This window comes from Pinus tabuliformis, chromosome 7, assembly GCF_031772625.1.
Source record: "Pinus tabuliformis cultivar Carrire ecotype Pingquan chromosome 7, CPIR1, whole genome shotgun sequence".
Lineage (NCBI taxonomy): Eukaryota > Viridiplantae > Streptophyta > Pinopsida > Pinales > Pinaceae > Pinus > Pinus tabuliformis.
In genome coordinates this window covers 1,596,234,550-1,596,242,367 of record NC_142293.1, presented here as the reverse complement: position 1 = coordinate 1,596,242,367, position 7,818 = coordinate 1,596,234,550, and the positions used below count along the sequence as shown (strand labels likewise).

The window sequence follows — 7,818 nt, the reverse complement described above, 5'->3', positions numbered from 1 at the left end:
GGGGACAGGCAAGCTTCCACCATAACACAGGGAAAATCTTTCTAGCCGGCATGATTTTCTTTGATATGAGATCCAAGTAGATTACCTTGACAGAAGCTTGAGAGTTTGAGAGAGATAACGACCAAACCAGGTGGTCATCAATCCCGGCCTGCTTCAGACCTGCTTGATCAATGGATAATTTGAGGTTATCCCATAGGGAAAACAAAGCCTGAGGGACACCAAGATCCGCAGCATTCTTGAGCATAGGATAGGGGCCATTCCATCTTTCAATAATTCTGTCCCAAGTGAAATAACCAGACCTGTGGAGGTGAAAAAGAAGAGGATCCGGAACCTGTAGGTTTCCTTTGAATCCAGCAAAAGAGTCGAGACCGATGAAGATCTTTCTACCAGAAAAAATTCTCCATTTAAGGTTGTCAAGGAAGTACTGCTCAATTCTTCTGAAACTCAGCCAGATCGCCGATCCCTGTTTGATACCGAGAGAGCCAGACCTGAACCAAAACTCCAAACTTCTACCTTTTAGATATTTTTGGCGAATAATAGCGCTCCATGGATTTGGGATAAAAATGCCTTTCCATAAGGCTTTGCAGAGAAGGGCCCTTCCAAAGATCCTTATATCCATCAGATCCCAACCACCCAGATTTTTTGGCAGAGATAAGAATTCCAGTTTAGAAAGATGAAATTTGCTTCTTTCCGCTTTTGCCCCCCAGATGAAATTGGCAGTGATTCTGTTCATGGCATGAATAATGCTGGCTGGGAGAAGAAAGAAATGGGCCCAGTACACTGATAGCTGCATCAAAACTGATTGGGCTAGAACGACCCTTCCACCTAGAGATAACGCTCTGAATTCCCATAGTGATATTTTGCTGAGAAAACGATCAATAAGCCACCTCCAATCATCCTTTGAATATGCCTTTGGTTTGAGGCGAAAGCCCAAATACTTGGTTCCATCGGATAAAGGCTTTGAGTTAATTCCAAAGAGCTGGCAGATCCAAGAAATGAAGACCTCATCTGTTTCATTATGCAAAAGGATCGATTTTGACTTATCCAGAAAAAAACCATTTATATAAAGCTTGCTCGTAGGTATTAAAAAATCAGACACAGAAGAAGAAGAGAAGAGAAATCTCTGCTCTATTGAAAATATCAGATTATGGCTTCAACTTTGTTCCTCTTTTCTGTACTGTGGTTTCAGCTTCCTGGATTGAGGTTTCTGCAAGCAGCTGGCGGTGCGAGTGAAACCTTCTCTTTTGTAAACTCAGGAAAGCTGAGAGGTTATGATATGGAATACGATGCTAACTACAGAACGCTTCCACTAACATCTCCGAATGGCATCTTCCAGATGACCTTCTTCAACACCACACCCAATGCCTACGCCCTGGGAATTGCGATGGGCTATTCTGGACAAGGGGAAACCAAGAGGATCGTGTGGACAGCTAACAGGAATGATCTCGTCAGAGAGAGTGCCATTCTCAAATACGGCACCGACGGAAACCTTGTCCTCTCCAATGCAGACGGGCGCGTCGTGTGGTCCACAAACACTTACAGCAAGGGCGTAGTGGGAATGGAACTGCAAAACAACGGCAATCTAGTGCTCCATGACAAATTAAAGAAACCGGTGTGGCAGAGTTTCGATCATGCGACCGATAGCCTGTTAGTCAGACAATCACTGAACATTGGAGGGGTGAAGAAACTGGTCAGCCGCGCGTCGGAGAAGGATGGGTCAGAGGGACCTTACAGTCTTGCAATTGAAGCCGGAGGATTGGCTTTGTATGCCAGCATTCCCGAGCCTGTGCCACAGTGGACTCTAAGCTTCTACCAGGGGGTCCAAGGGACATCTATTCCATCACGCACACCTGCAAGAAGCCGGTCAGTCAAGCTACTTTCCTGATTGATCCACAATCCAAGAATGGGTATCGTCAGATGATCGAGATGAGGTTGGCCAACTTCACTGCGGCGCCAGAGTTCAGGGCACTGGAACTCTGCAACCTCACTTCTGAAGAAACCAACACGACTCTCTATGGTTTCAACACCCCCAGATTTAACACGAATCTGTCCTTTCTGAGACTGGAGTCTGATGGAGATCTGAAAATGTATACTTACTCGCCCGATATGGAGTTGAATAAGTGGGATATCACATACCAGCGATTTGGCTGTTGGCGAGGAGTGCCTGAGTTTGGAGGATCAATGGTTGTTTCTAGAAGGTGTCAATGTGTGGCCTGTGCTCAAGCTGATGGCTTCAAAGGATCTGGGAGCTGCGCTCTGCCCTCCCTTGCTGACTCTAAAGACACATCATCATCCAACTCTTCTGTTGATTTTTACAAACTGGCGGGACCTGAGCATTTTGTAAATGCGAATCCATTTGGGGAAACAGAAATCGAAGAGTGCAGGAGGAAATGTTCTCATGATTGTTATACCTGCGCGGCATTCTTGCACTGGGAACAGTCATCTGCATGCTTGCACACCCCGACTGTGGGTACTCCTAATAAGCAGCTTGGGAACAGAACGAACCTTGTGTTCATCCAGAAGACTGTTTAGAAGGTTTAACGGTGTTTTGGAGTCTCTAGAACAAGTTTTCTGAATACTGTTTTTCTCTTTGTAGAGATCTTTATGCTCCTATATCAGCGAATGCATGTGTCAGCTACTTGTGTCAGCTCAATAGGCCGGTCAAAATTTTGGAAATCCTAAATCGGCTAAAATAGCCCCTATGAAGATCTTCTGAAAAAAAAGCTTGCTCGTATTTTCACATGTTCCCTTCGATAACTTATAATTCTTAAAAATTTCTATTGAAATTAACCTCATACTAGGAAAAAAAACCATTTATATAAAGCTTGCTCTCAGCCAATTGCAAGTATTTTCACATGTTCCCTTCAATCGATGGAGAAAGCAACCCCAAACATTCTTCTGCTGCAATTTTTTCCGTGACTATTTTATTTTTAATCACAACTCACTAGACACTGCGGGTCTGCACATTATTACCACACTGACAGTCGCAAAGTTACTTCGTATTTTTCCGAAATGGACAATCTTGATAAAGAAGAACTGTATTTTCTTCTTCAAAAGCACGTTGTTCTCTTTCCAGCATGGCGTTACTGCGGAGCTCAGTGTAACATGTGACCAATTTCGTGTCTGGTCGCTTTCCCGCATGACATTATTGTTAAACTGAATGAACATGTTTCTCATCAATTTGAACCTAAGCTAGGTGATGTCGTTACTTGTTTTGTTGCAACTTAATGATGTTACAGTAGATTTGTGATAAGGGCTTTTTATGCATCTCTTGATTACTAGATCAGTATATTTTAGAAAACTAAATTGTTGGAAAGTTGGGCTAGCTTATTATCAATTTGAATTGACAAAAGATTGAATTGTAAAAAGCTAAAAACATGGAATTAATGGTTTCATAGACTATTTTTAGTCTGTGGACCTTAAAATATCATTTCATTTCATAAATCTCGATTTCAGGATCATTTTATTTAATTGCATGATTCTATAATCTAGGGAGGTTGTTTCACTGGAGAGAGATAATGTGATAGGTGTCTGTCAAAGTTGAAGAATTTCTGTCTGTGAAAATGATAATGTGACAAGTGAGTCTGTCAATGTTTTAGTCCCCTTGCTGTGGTCCAATGGTTATGTGGGCATGTTTGGTCCAATATGTTTCATGGTCCAATCCGAGATAGAATATATATGTCTGAGAGTTGTTAGGCAAAATTTCTAAAGTGGAAAAAAAGTTTGTCAACAAAATTAGAAGACTTTTTATGCCTTATTGATTGAAACAAAGTTTGTCAACAAAATTAGAAGAATTTTTATGCATCATTAATTAGTTAAAAATAAAATGCCCATCCAAAATTTATGACTTCTATGTAAATTTAAAGTAGCAATAAAAGTGAGTGTTTGTGTAATTTTGAAATAGATTTCAATATTTTGTTCCTCTTTCTCCAAATAAATGGGCTTTCCATGTCAACAAAATGGAAGAAATCTTATATCTCATTTGTCTTTAAAGAAAAAAACTTGACTTATAAATGAATTAAAGGAGAAGGAAGCAATGCTACATCATATTTTTTTTTAATAATATTATATTATTTTTTTAATAATATTGTATTATGCATGAGTAGTTATAGATGTGTTATAACTTTTCAATATTGAATAATATATTAAATATACTGGTTACAAATTATTTTGATATATTTGTTAAACTTAGGATAGGGTTGTGGGCATATTTTGGAAAGGAAGAAGAGAGGGGCTAAGGTATAAGGGAAAATTGTAGCCTTAAAAGGGTAGTATCGACTAGGAAAAGGGGGCTATAAGATGGGGAATGGGGTGTCACCAAGTGGGAAAGGGTGCTTGATGGCGTATTTATATGTTTTTAATTTTAATGGGGATTTAGGTTACACAATACATTTATTTTGTCAAATTGGGGTAGGTAAATTTGGGAGGTACTTTGTGCAATATACATAAGAGACAAGCTCCTCAAGTTGTTCTTAATGACCTATACAAGAAAAATCACGGAGACACAGATTAAGATGGAAGAGTTAGCTTAAGGATAACCCACTACTAGGTTAAATGGTGCCTCATGCACCCATGTTTCATTTAAGGGTGACTAGCTTAGTGTCATTGGGTGAACTAGAATCCAAGCAATTCTACAACACGTGATTTTGCAACATTTGCTTTATAGCAGGGCAGCATATCCTCCAACCAACCCAACTACTAATCTATAAATTTGAAAAGAAAACCATACAATCACTATGGTTATATCTACCAAATCGAATGGAAATCAATGAGACATAAAAGCATTCATATGCATGAAAACATAAATAAACAATCTTAATCCTATTGGAAAAAATAAACAAACAATAAGTTGACACATAACTACACCTTGAGTGGGCCCTTGCTCAAGGTCAACTTGTGCTTTAACATTGTTAAGCTGCCAGCACATGCTTAGATTGAATTATGAACTCATCCACATCAACACATTAAAACATAGTCATGGAACTCTATATAAATTCACATTCACAAATTAAAACCTCAATTTACATTAAAAGAAAATAGTGATTATATAGTCCATAAACTGATTACTACCACTTGCTATATAGTGCTCATACATATATATGAATTACAGGAGTTTAAATTCGGATTTGAATAACAGAACGACTCCACTGGGTGGACCAAACATAAATGAAAATAGCATTCTAATAACAATAAAACAATAGACAACATAATATTCCAATTCAAGTTTAACATGAATACTATATCGAAGAAAAGTTTTAGGGCTAATATACAGAGGTGGGCTAATTTTCCATGCTTTTTCCAAAAAATTATTTGTCAATTTTTTTTTTTTTTCTAAAAATGATTCACCCAAACTTTATAGTATACAATTATTTCACCTTAAAACCTGTCAAAATTTTATAGGTACTATATAGAATCATTATTAATTTGAATATTTTTACAAAAATATCACCAAACATTTTACAGTTTGGATATTAGGGACTAGTAATAGTCGCCAAGGTTTCTAAACTTTAAAATAACTTTCCATCAAAATTTTTCCTAGACTGTATGTGGCTACATAGCCTATGAGTTTAGCCAACATAAGTATCTTGATTCATGCGCCTTGCTCAACTTGAAATCATGTATGTTGGCCGCTTTCGAGATGCCAGTAGATGGTCGGTATTGGGGAAATACCACATGCATAGGGTAATAACTTCCCCAACAATTTATGATGGCTCACATTGTTGGATCAAATATGATTCTATGCAAATCGGCCCACTGGCCCGTGATGCTTGGTGCCAACATGCTTCTTTGACCTATCCAGATGTCTCTGCAAGATTGATCGCTGTGGCGACAAAGTAATCGAGGTTCCTTTCCAATTATGGTACGAAATTATAGTATATTATGTGGTCTTTGATGTAGCGGCAAGAGTCCTCGACCTCTAGCAAATGTCCTTAGTTCTCGATCAAAACAGTAGTATTCTTGGTCCTTTGACTAGAACGATTTCCTTGGTTCTTGACCAAAACTGACATTGCTATTGATAGCCAACCTAGTAACTTAGAAAAACCTTTTAGTATTGTAGTTAGTCCACTGTTTCATTATATGCAGGGCCAAAATTTAAACATAAACATATATATCTATAATAAGTTACATGACACCTACACTTTGATACTTCTTCAACATCCCTTAATTCTAAACTATAACAAGGAAATAAAGAACTTGACAAACACACACACACACACACACACACACACACACACACACACATGTAAGTGTAAGAGAAGTAAAGAGCATATATAATGATCAGAGGTCAGAAAAAGAGGCAAATTGGGGCAAATGGGATAGTTTAATTAAAAAAATGGTGCTAATTCAGTGACTTATCATATCCCACCAACCCAATTTGGTTGCAAGTCCTCTTGCAATTCATTTTGCTTTAGGGATTCATGCATGTAAATCACCCCAGTTGTAAAGAGAGTGTCCAAATTCTCTAGGATTGTAATATCCTAGTGTCTTGTCAATCTCTTTCCAGTTTGAACTTTCCTCCTCTTCATACCATTGAACGAGAGCTTTGTAAAATATTGTAGGGCACCAAAGCAAGGGATAGTGAAAACGAAGTCCCACCCAACATGTACCGTGCTTAACTAAAGAATAAGTGTAAAACATTCCCTTGTTGAGGGAAAGACCAAAGTAGGGAAACTCCATGGGATGTTTATCTTGCAGAAATGGTGGCAACCCCTCCCAAATGTCACTTGCAACTAGGAAAGCTTCTAATGAATAGGTCACCGCTAGTTTATGATATTTTGTGACAACATAACATTGATTATGTTAGATTTTAAGCTTCTGTGGAAGATTTTTGTAGTTTCATGATCCGGATTATCCACAGTTTTCAGTTCATTTTGCCAACGTTTCAAACCCCAAAGGGGGTCCATCATCAGGACAAATCAGAAAGAATATGATTGAAAAATTATTGAGAGAAGAGAGCCTTGCGACCAGATATAAATGAACAAGAACCCTCAATTTTTATAAAGGCCGACACATGATTCCTAATTTTTATTAATAATTAATTTATTTTATTTATTTTTTATTTATAATTTTATTTTTATTTTTTTTATTTATAATTTTCTTTTATAATAATTACAAAAATTTTAACTTTTTTTTTATTAATAATTCCTTATTAGTCTAATTAATTAATTCCTTTCTTATCTAATTAAATTATATTAACCATCCTTTAATTAATCAATTATTGATTAATTAATTAATTAATTCAATGATTAATTTAATTAATTAATTAATTAATTTTAATTTTAATTTAAATTGATTAATTAATAAATTTGTTTTTATTAACCAATTTTTAATTTTAATCAATTAATAAGACCTTATTAAATTTAATTAAAATCTAATTAAAATTGTTAAAGAAATTAATTTAATTAATTAATAATTAAAGAAATTAATTTATAAAACTAAAGCTTTAATTCTATTTGTTTTTAATTTTTGATTAAAATTTTGTTTTATTTTTGATTATGAATTTTTTATTTTATTTTATTTAAAAAAAATTTATTAAAAATTTTTTCTTTTAATTTTCGTTTTTTTTTTTTTTTTTTTTTATTCTCAGTATTTCGAGTATGTCTTCTCGAAATACTGAGGATAAAGATTGAGAAGAGAATTGTAGACCTGCAATTTCTGAAGCAATGTAGGAACAAGAAAATCATTCCTTCCTTTGCCAGGATAAATCACAGAGTCTTTAATCATTATAATAATAAGTCTTTTCTGAGATTAAGTTTGGCCCTAATTCGGAATGAAATTAAAAGAACCAGAGCAACTTTAGACAAGCTCAATCGCTTA

The 7,818-nt window shown here is 36.0% G+C and overlaps 1 pseudogene; it reads left to right on the top strand.

The window, feature by feature from the left end:
* The first annotated feature begins 1,031 nt into the window (after window positions 1-1,031).
* On the top strand, window positions 1,032-2,825 carry LOC149254219 (EP1-like glycoprotein 2; annotated as a pseudogene).
* The last annotated feature ends 4,993 nt before the right edge of the window (window positions 2,826-7,818 follow it).